The sequence below is a fragment of the Camellia sinensis genome, chromosome 3, assembly GCF_055761805.1.
Source record: "Camellia sinensis isolate YWXY chromosome 3, ASM5576180v1, whole genome shotgun sequence".
NCBI lineage: Eukaryota > Viridiplantae > Streptophyta > Magnoliopsida > Ericales > Theaceae > Camellia > Camellia sinensis.
In genome coordinates this window covers 24155983-24164214 of record NC_138963.1, presented here as the reverse complement: position 1 = coordinate 24164214, position 8232 = coordinate 24155983, and positions in this window count along the sequence as shown.

The window sequence follows — 8232 nt, the reverse complement described above, 5'->3', positions numbered from 1 at the left end:
TGGCATGTCGGGGCATTGTTCGGTATGACTAGAGTATTGTTGGGAGCTCTTCAGCCCATCTCCCTTTTGATGCCTCCAACCGTTTTTTGATACCATTAAGAATGGTTTTGTTCAAAGCTTTAGCTTGCCCATTACTCTAGGGATAAGCTGGGGTGGAATAATAGGCCTTAATTCCGCATCGAGCGCATAGTTCTTTGTACATTTGGCAATCGAACTGTGTGCCATTATCGAATATAAGTGCTTTTGGTATCCCAAACTTAGTGATGAGGTTACGCCATAAAACCCACCAGATATTAACATCACGGACAGTGGCCAATGGGTCGGCCTCAATCCACTTTGTAAAATAGTCTGCTGCTACGATCAACCACTTTATATTTCCTAAAGTGTGAGGCAATGGTCCGACGAGGTCCAATCCCCATTGTGGAAATGGCCAAGGACTTGAAATGAGATTAATCTCTTCAGAGGGTTATCGGATGATTGGTGAAAACTTTTGGCATATCGAACATTTATGTACGAGCTGTTATCCATTATGTTGCATTCGGGGCCACCAATATCCATGTGTGAGTGCCCGATGAGCCAATGATTTGCCTTCTACATATGCCCCGCATGATCCAATGTGCATCTCATCCAACACACTTGCGACTTCGTCAGGATGTAAGCATTTGAGATAGGGTCCCAAATAGGATTTCTTGAATAGCTGCTTCGAATCGCTTAGCCAAAAATGTATAGCTCGCAGTCTGATCCAATGGGCCTCCTTACTATGAGGGGGCACGGTACCATCAAACAAATATCAGATGAGAGGGGTCATCTAATTTTCCTCAGAATGGATAGGGCACGCAACTTCTCTAATGATGCTAGAGGTGGAAATGGCCCCTATGTCGATCGTGCGTCGTTTTATCTGCACAATTGCCATGGCCAAAGTGGCTAGTGCATTGGCATGGCTATTCTGGTCTCGCTCGACCTGGTGAATTTCGAAGGAAAGAAATTGCTTGGCCATAACTTTTTTCTATTGCTAGATATTTTATCATTCATCCATCCCTAGTCGCGTACTTTTCATTCATCTGTTTAACGACCAGTTGTGAATCGGACTGAACTCTTATGGATTTATCACCTAACATTTTTGCAGTGGTGAGGCTATTGATGAGAGCTTCATATTCTCATTTATTATTAGTAGCCGGAAAACCTAGGCGAGCGAATATCTCAATTGTCTCTTGGTGAGGCGTGATCAGCACGAATCCAATCCCCATACCCTTAGCGTTGTTAGCTCCATCGCAACGCATTACCCACATGGTATCGGTGGAGGATGTGATTCTTGTTTCCCCTCTGTGGTTCTTATCTTTGGTGAAAATTCGGCTAGGAAATCGACCAAAACCTGCGCTTTGATTGAAGTCTTGGTTGGAACTGAATATTATACTGTCCGAGCTCGACAGCCCACTTGGAAATACGTCCTGAAGAGTCAGATTAGTGCAGGACCCATTTAAGTGGAAAAACTAAATAAACGATGATAGGATGAGCTAAGAAGTAATGGCACAATTTGCAGAATGAAACGACCAATGCTTGGAGTAACTTTTCTAGGTGCAGGTATCTAGTTTCTACGTCGAGCAACGTTTTGCTCACATAGAAGACTAGTATTTACCTATGATTCTTTTATGAGTGCCGAACTTACGGCATGATTGGAAACCGCTAGGTACAAGTACAACCTTTCCCCATTGATAGGGCTGGTGAGTAGAGGTGGTTTGGCTAGGTAACTCTTTAGTTCTTGTAAAGCATGTCGTATTCTGGGGTCCATTCTAATCGGTTCTTTTTCTTGGTCAATTGGGAGAATGATCGGCATCGATCGGAGGATCGACTGATGAACCTATTGAGGGCTGTTGCCATCCCAGTGAGCATTTGGATTCCTTTAACAGTTGAGGGCATGGTTAGGTTGATCAATGCCTAGATTTGATCAGGATTGGCTTCTATTCCTCGATTAGTGACAATATACCCTAGGAACTTTCCCAATCCAACCCCAAATGCACATTTTGCCGCATTGAGCTTTATCTTGTACCTACAGAGTACCTCAAAGGTTTCATGAAGGTCATTAGGATGATGTCTAGCTTATTTTGACTTGATCACCATGTCGTCGATGTATACTCCAAGGTTCCGTCTGATTTGACTGCGGAACATTTTCATAACCGCAGTTGGTACATTACTCCAGTATTTTTAAGACCAAAGTGCATCACTTGGTAACAGAACAACCCAATAGGTGTGATGAATGAGGTCTTTTCCTAATCATCTGGATGCATCACAATATGATGATATCCCAGATACACATAAAAAAAACTCATTCTTTCGTGTCCGGAGGTTGCATCCACAAGTTGGTCAAATTTCAGTAGAGGAAAGCTATCCTTAGGGCATGCTTTGTTCAGATCGGTGAAATCTACGCACACCCTCCATTTGCCATTCTTTTTTTTTACGACCACAGTGTTGGACAACCACTCCGGATATTGAACTTCACAAGTAGCATTTGCCTCGAGTAACTTAGCTACCTCCTCCTTGACGGCGGCGCCGTATTGAGGAGTGGACCTCTGATTCTTCTGTGTTGCCGGTCAGAAGTTTGGATTCACGTGTAATTTGTGGCTTGTCACTCTTGGGTCGATGCCCTCCATGTCATAAGGTATCTAGGCGAATATATCCCTGTATAGGAGTAGGAAATCCACCAGTTCACTTTTATCTTCTGAGGCGAGATTTTTACCAATGAGGAAGAACCTATCTTCATCTTCGGGATCGATTGGTATTTTTTTGAGTTATTCGGCACTCTTAGCTCCAATCTGAGGTTCAGTTTTCTCTCCTGAATCACTTGTCCGAACTTCTAGTGGCTGAGTTGAAGATATTACCATACATTGTTTTGCCATTGTTTGGTTCCCTCGAATGGTCCTAACAGTGTTGGCTTCTGAGAAGTGTAGAGCTTGGTGGAAGGTAGATGGAACAGCTTCCATTTAGTGGAGCCAAGTTCTACCCATTATGGCATTATAAGGAGATGACACGTTGACCCCTTGAAACTTGACTTAGTGGACTGTTTCTTTGGCCTTGACTGGTAGGAAGATGCGTTCTAAAGGGAATATCGGGCTTGAGTTGAAGCCATAGAATGGGGATTCCATATTGAGCAGGGCTTCATGAGATAACCCCAGTTTTTTGAAGAGTCTGTGGTACATGATTTCGGCCGAATTGCCTTGGTCAATCAATATTCTTTTGACATCGAATTTCCTAATCTGTAATGTTACTACCAACGCATCATTCTGGGGGTGATGAACCCATGTCAAATCCTCATTAGAGAAAGAAATCTTTGTTGATAAACGAACCTTTTTTTCAGCCACCTCTGATAGGGTCATAATTTATCTTTGGAGTGTTGGCGCTGTTTCCCGACTTATATGCCTTTTTGTTGGAACCGAATAAATCATATTAATAGTTGTAGTGCATTGTGTTTCCCCAGCTTTGTCCCTGGTATTATCCTTTTGATCTGCGGATGAGTCAACATAAGATCGTAGATGTCCTCTGTGAGATGTCTGTGGTCCTTATGGTAAGAACAACACAGTCTTCAATTGCGAAGTGATGGATCGCCGAGCATCCCGGGTGGCCAAGAAAAGTAGGGTTCGTTTTGGATTTTTGACATCAAGCGATATATCGGCTCAGTAAAGGTGGAGATAACTGCTTGGAAGGCTTTATTTCATATTTTTGGTTGATCGACGATTGCGTTAGACTCCTTTTTTTTGTTGTTCGGAGATTTCTTTTCATTTTTTCGTGGAGCCTTAAGTGGGATCCGAATAGGTTTTAGTTCTTCGGCGCCTCTGTAGACACCCCATTTTTGACCGATCTTAAGACTCAGACGTCATCGATTGAGCGCTCGGTGATGGTGCATGCTGTGCTCATTTAGAGGTTTCGAAGTTTTGGCTGAGGGCCTTGCCTCTGGGCCTCTGAATTCTTTTGTGCTTCGGTTCGGTTTGTGGACCGAACTTTGTTTCTCTTCCCCTGAGGGAGGGAGAGGTCTTGTAGACCATCTCTTAATGGTCGTAGACCACTTTTCCCGTTTGGAGACTAGTTTTTAGTTTTTGGAGCCTTCGGCCGCATGCCTTGTCTCGGGATCGCTTAACATTCTCCGTTTGGCGTGGTTTTTGAACCACATCTTGTTGCCTTTGCCTAGAGGAACACTGTGGTTTGGGAGACCACTTTTGTGGTTGCATACCACTTTTGATGCCCTTAGACTAGTTTTCGAGGCTTTTGGCCGCGTGCTTTGCCTCCCGATCTCTCGTATTGCATCCGTTTTGGTTTGTTTTTGGTACAAACCTTGTTTGGAAGGTGGTACAAGGGTGGGAGACCACTTTTTCTCCTTGGAGACCACTTTTCCTTCTGTCAGCCAGTTTTTTGGTCAGATAACCGGCTTTCTTGGTCTTTGGGCCACATTTTCTGGTCGGCCACCACACCACTAGCTTTCTTTCATGCCCTGGACTCTCTCCCACCATGGCCAACCAGTTTGTGTCTTGGAAGACCACTTGAAGTGGTCGGCTGACCACTTTAAGTAGCAGGCCGCCCACTTCAAGTGGTCGGCTGCTTTTTGGAGATATTTTCCTCCAGCTGGCACAGCTGGAGGGCATTTGGGCTATCCTCCATACACGTGTATGGATGGATTTGTTTGAGGCTTAGCTTCTCCAAGAAGCTTTGCCTTTTAGTTTCTATAAGAGGGAGGCTCTTTCTCCCTCCTCTAAGTTCAGAAAAATCACCTTTGAGTGATACATATAGTCTTGTATCTATATTTTCTTGTTGCTTCATTTTTATGCTTCAAAAGTGTTGTTTTGTCTTAGTTTAACACACAAACACACACTCAAACACCTTCCTTTGGTTGTTGAGGTACTAAGGGGTTGTTTTTGGTGTTCTTGGACTGGTTTAAGCTCAAAGAACTTGCTGGAATTGCAGTTGTAAATGAGGTCTTCAAGGGTGAGCGTTTGACCTTTAAATCCCCCTTTCTTTCTTAAGCTTTTAGCCCTTCTTTCATACGTTTTTAAGCTTAACTCTTAATTAGAAAAAGTGCTATTTTTGCATGCTTAAAATAGTTGTTTAAGGTCACTTTTTCGTTTGGGGTGATTTACCTCCTCTTAGGCCTTGTTAGGCCTTATTTTGAGCCATCCCTTTAGGCTCTTGATGAAGCCTTTGAATGACCTTTCTACCACTGAAATACAGAGGATTTTCAGTGGTGAAAAGGTGGTTTTGGTGTCTTAAATAGGAGAGGGTCCCCTCTCCTTGTATTGTGTTTACTTGCTTCATATGCCTCATGTTTGAGCACCTTTGTTAAGGTTATGTTGGCTATATCTTAGCTTGTATTTGTGGTTATTTTGTTGAGGCATACCATTGTTTTTGCTTGGTTTGGTCACTCCATGCATGGTTAATACGCTTGTAGTGTAAATCTCTTAAACTAGCTTTGTATGCTTCATGAAGTAGCATGTCATTATAGCTTGGTTTGAGTCCATTTCAGCATGTATTTGGTGATGTTTTGCCATGTCATAACACTATTTTTGTTTGGTTTGGTTAGCCTTTGCATGCTCCATGCACTTGTAGTGCAATTCCATGAAATAGCCTAACATGCATCATGTTGTAACATGTCATTTTAGCATGCTTTTGGCTTAGCTCTGAGAAGACTTTGTTCATGTTTTAGCATGTTTAAGGTCTGATTTGTGTTTTTTTGGTCATGCATGACTTGCTTTGTATAGCCTTGGTTCAATCTAGCTTGTTAGCTTTGTGTATTGAGTCCACTAGCATGCATTACTTGGACTATTTTAATGATTTGGCATCATTAATTATGTGATTTCAGTCCATGTTTCATGGCCATGCATGCACATTTATCACTCATTCAATGCGTTGGAGGGTTTGTCCTTTTATGCCTTAACATGAACCATTGCGTATGCCTTCATGCCTAAGCTTGTGAGCTATCATTTCAATGTGTTTTTGGTATTATTATGCCATGATATAACTCTCATTTTTGTTGCTTAAGTCATCCCATGCTTGGTCTTAATAGGTGTAGTGTAATCCACCTTATTTGCCTTGTATGCATCATGTCTTATGCCCTTCATGATAGCTTGTTTTGGTTTCCTTCCATGCATGTTTAGACTCATTTTAACATGTTCTAGAACTGTTTTGGGTTGCCTTGGTCACATGCTTCATGTTTTGTATAGTTGTAGTACAAGTGTCCTTGCTTGCTTCAAGCTTTGAGCACCATTGCATGCTTCATTTGTGTTGTGTACATGATTTGGCATTACTTAACATGACATTTCAGAGCATATAGGCTTTCCACGTTCTCACTTCATTCACCCTTTGAGTGCCTCTAAGGGTTGTGCATTTGTTGCCTAGTTTATGGCTTAGCTTGTATGCTTGCATGCCTAGGTATTTGAACCCTCATCTCAGCATGTTTAGGTCCTTGTTTTGACCTAATTAAGCTCTGTCCATGGTTGGTTAATGCATTTGTGCCATGTATTGCATGTCCCTAGAGTAATCCTCCTTGTTAGCTTTCATGCTTTAGGACCATTGCATGCTTTACTTGCTTTGTTTGAATGATTTGGCATAATTTCTTATCTCATTTTAGTGCACTTAATGTTGTCACACTTGCACATTTGTCACTCTTTGAGTGTTCTTGAAAGTTATGCTCTTAGGCCTCTTTGATAAGCCATTGCATTGTATATGCATACCTTGCCTTTTGTGCCTTAATTTCATCACCAATGACCACTAATTTGGACATGGCTGAGGTCTACCCCTGTTGGTTTAAATCCATTGATTATGCCATGTATATTGCATTGAGTATGCCATATTGTTTCATTGCATTAGGTATGCCATCTTGCATTGCATTGTGCATGTCATGTGGTTATTTGCATTGCGTATGCCAAGTTGTTCCTTGCATTGAGTATGCATGTCCCTAACATTGCTAAGTTGCACATGTAGCATTGCATTGTGCATGCATGTGTTAGCATTGTTTACATGCCATTTGCATTGGTAGTTTGATCATGTTGTATTGCATGTTGTTGCATGCCTGTTCCTTGCATTGTGTATGCCATGTAGTAGCATTATGCATGCCATGTTATGTGTTGCATTGTGTTTGGAATAGGTGTTAGCCCAAACACGGGAAAATAGGGACGTTTCATACTTGAAGTGATGAAATGTGTCTTAATTTCCGGTCACCGACGCTCTTGATCATACATGATAGAGTTTTAGGCCTTATGTGTTTACTTGTGCATTTATTTTTATATTGAATTGTGCAACTTCGCCTCTCGGCCATCATGCATTGAAATGCACGATTGGTGGCCCGAGGGTCGAGAACTACACTTTCTTGAGTTCATGACATGATTGGGAGAGTGGTTGTGCACACATATCTTGCAAATACATTGCCATGCCCTTTCTTACTCTCTGTTACAGCAAATTGCAGTTCAGCAGCAACAACTGGCCGGCCAGCCAGAAAAACTAGCTGGCCGACCATTTTTCTGGTTTTTCAACAACCAAAAGTGGTCGACAGGTGTCTGGAGAGACCAAAAGTGGTCGGCCACCCTCCTACAGGTTTCCCTAGGTGGAGTTTTAGCTTTCTGGAGCTTGGTGCAGAGTTCTGACGACAGACGAAAACAGAGGCAAATCGGGGCATCGCATTGGATTTCCGAACGAGACGACTGGGCTTGCATGCATTTCTCTCCCTCTGAGACTCCTGATTTACTGCTTTCCTTAGCTGCCATGCTTAGATAGCTAGCTTTTGCTTTGGTTTATACTCTTTAATTAGTTAATGCGTTAGTTATTCAATTCGTTCTGTAACAATTAGCTAACTAGGATTAGTTAATTAATTGTGTTGTAATAATTAGTTTAATTAGCTTAGATTAGTTAGTTAGCTTCTTATTCGGTCTCTCCCTCGAGAGGGCCAATTATTGTAATAAGCGTGCATGTGTGTGATGCATGTCTTCCAATCCCTATTTCTTTCTCCCTTTACTTAACCGCTTACGATGGTTAGTTTTAGGGTATATTTCATTTAGCATACTTTATGCTCGCATGCGTGCATGCATTCATCTGTATTGCATGCACCGGGCTCGGCGCATCATACTAACTGCATTGTACTTTCAATACATTATTTGAATACATGTATCAAGTTGCATTTCACATGACATGATTAGAATAGCCGAGCCTATTTTAATTACATTTTCACATGTGTTACATTAGCCATCTTAACATGAA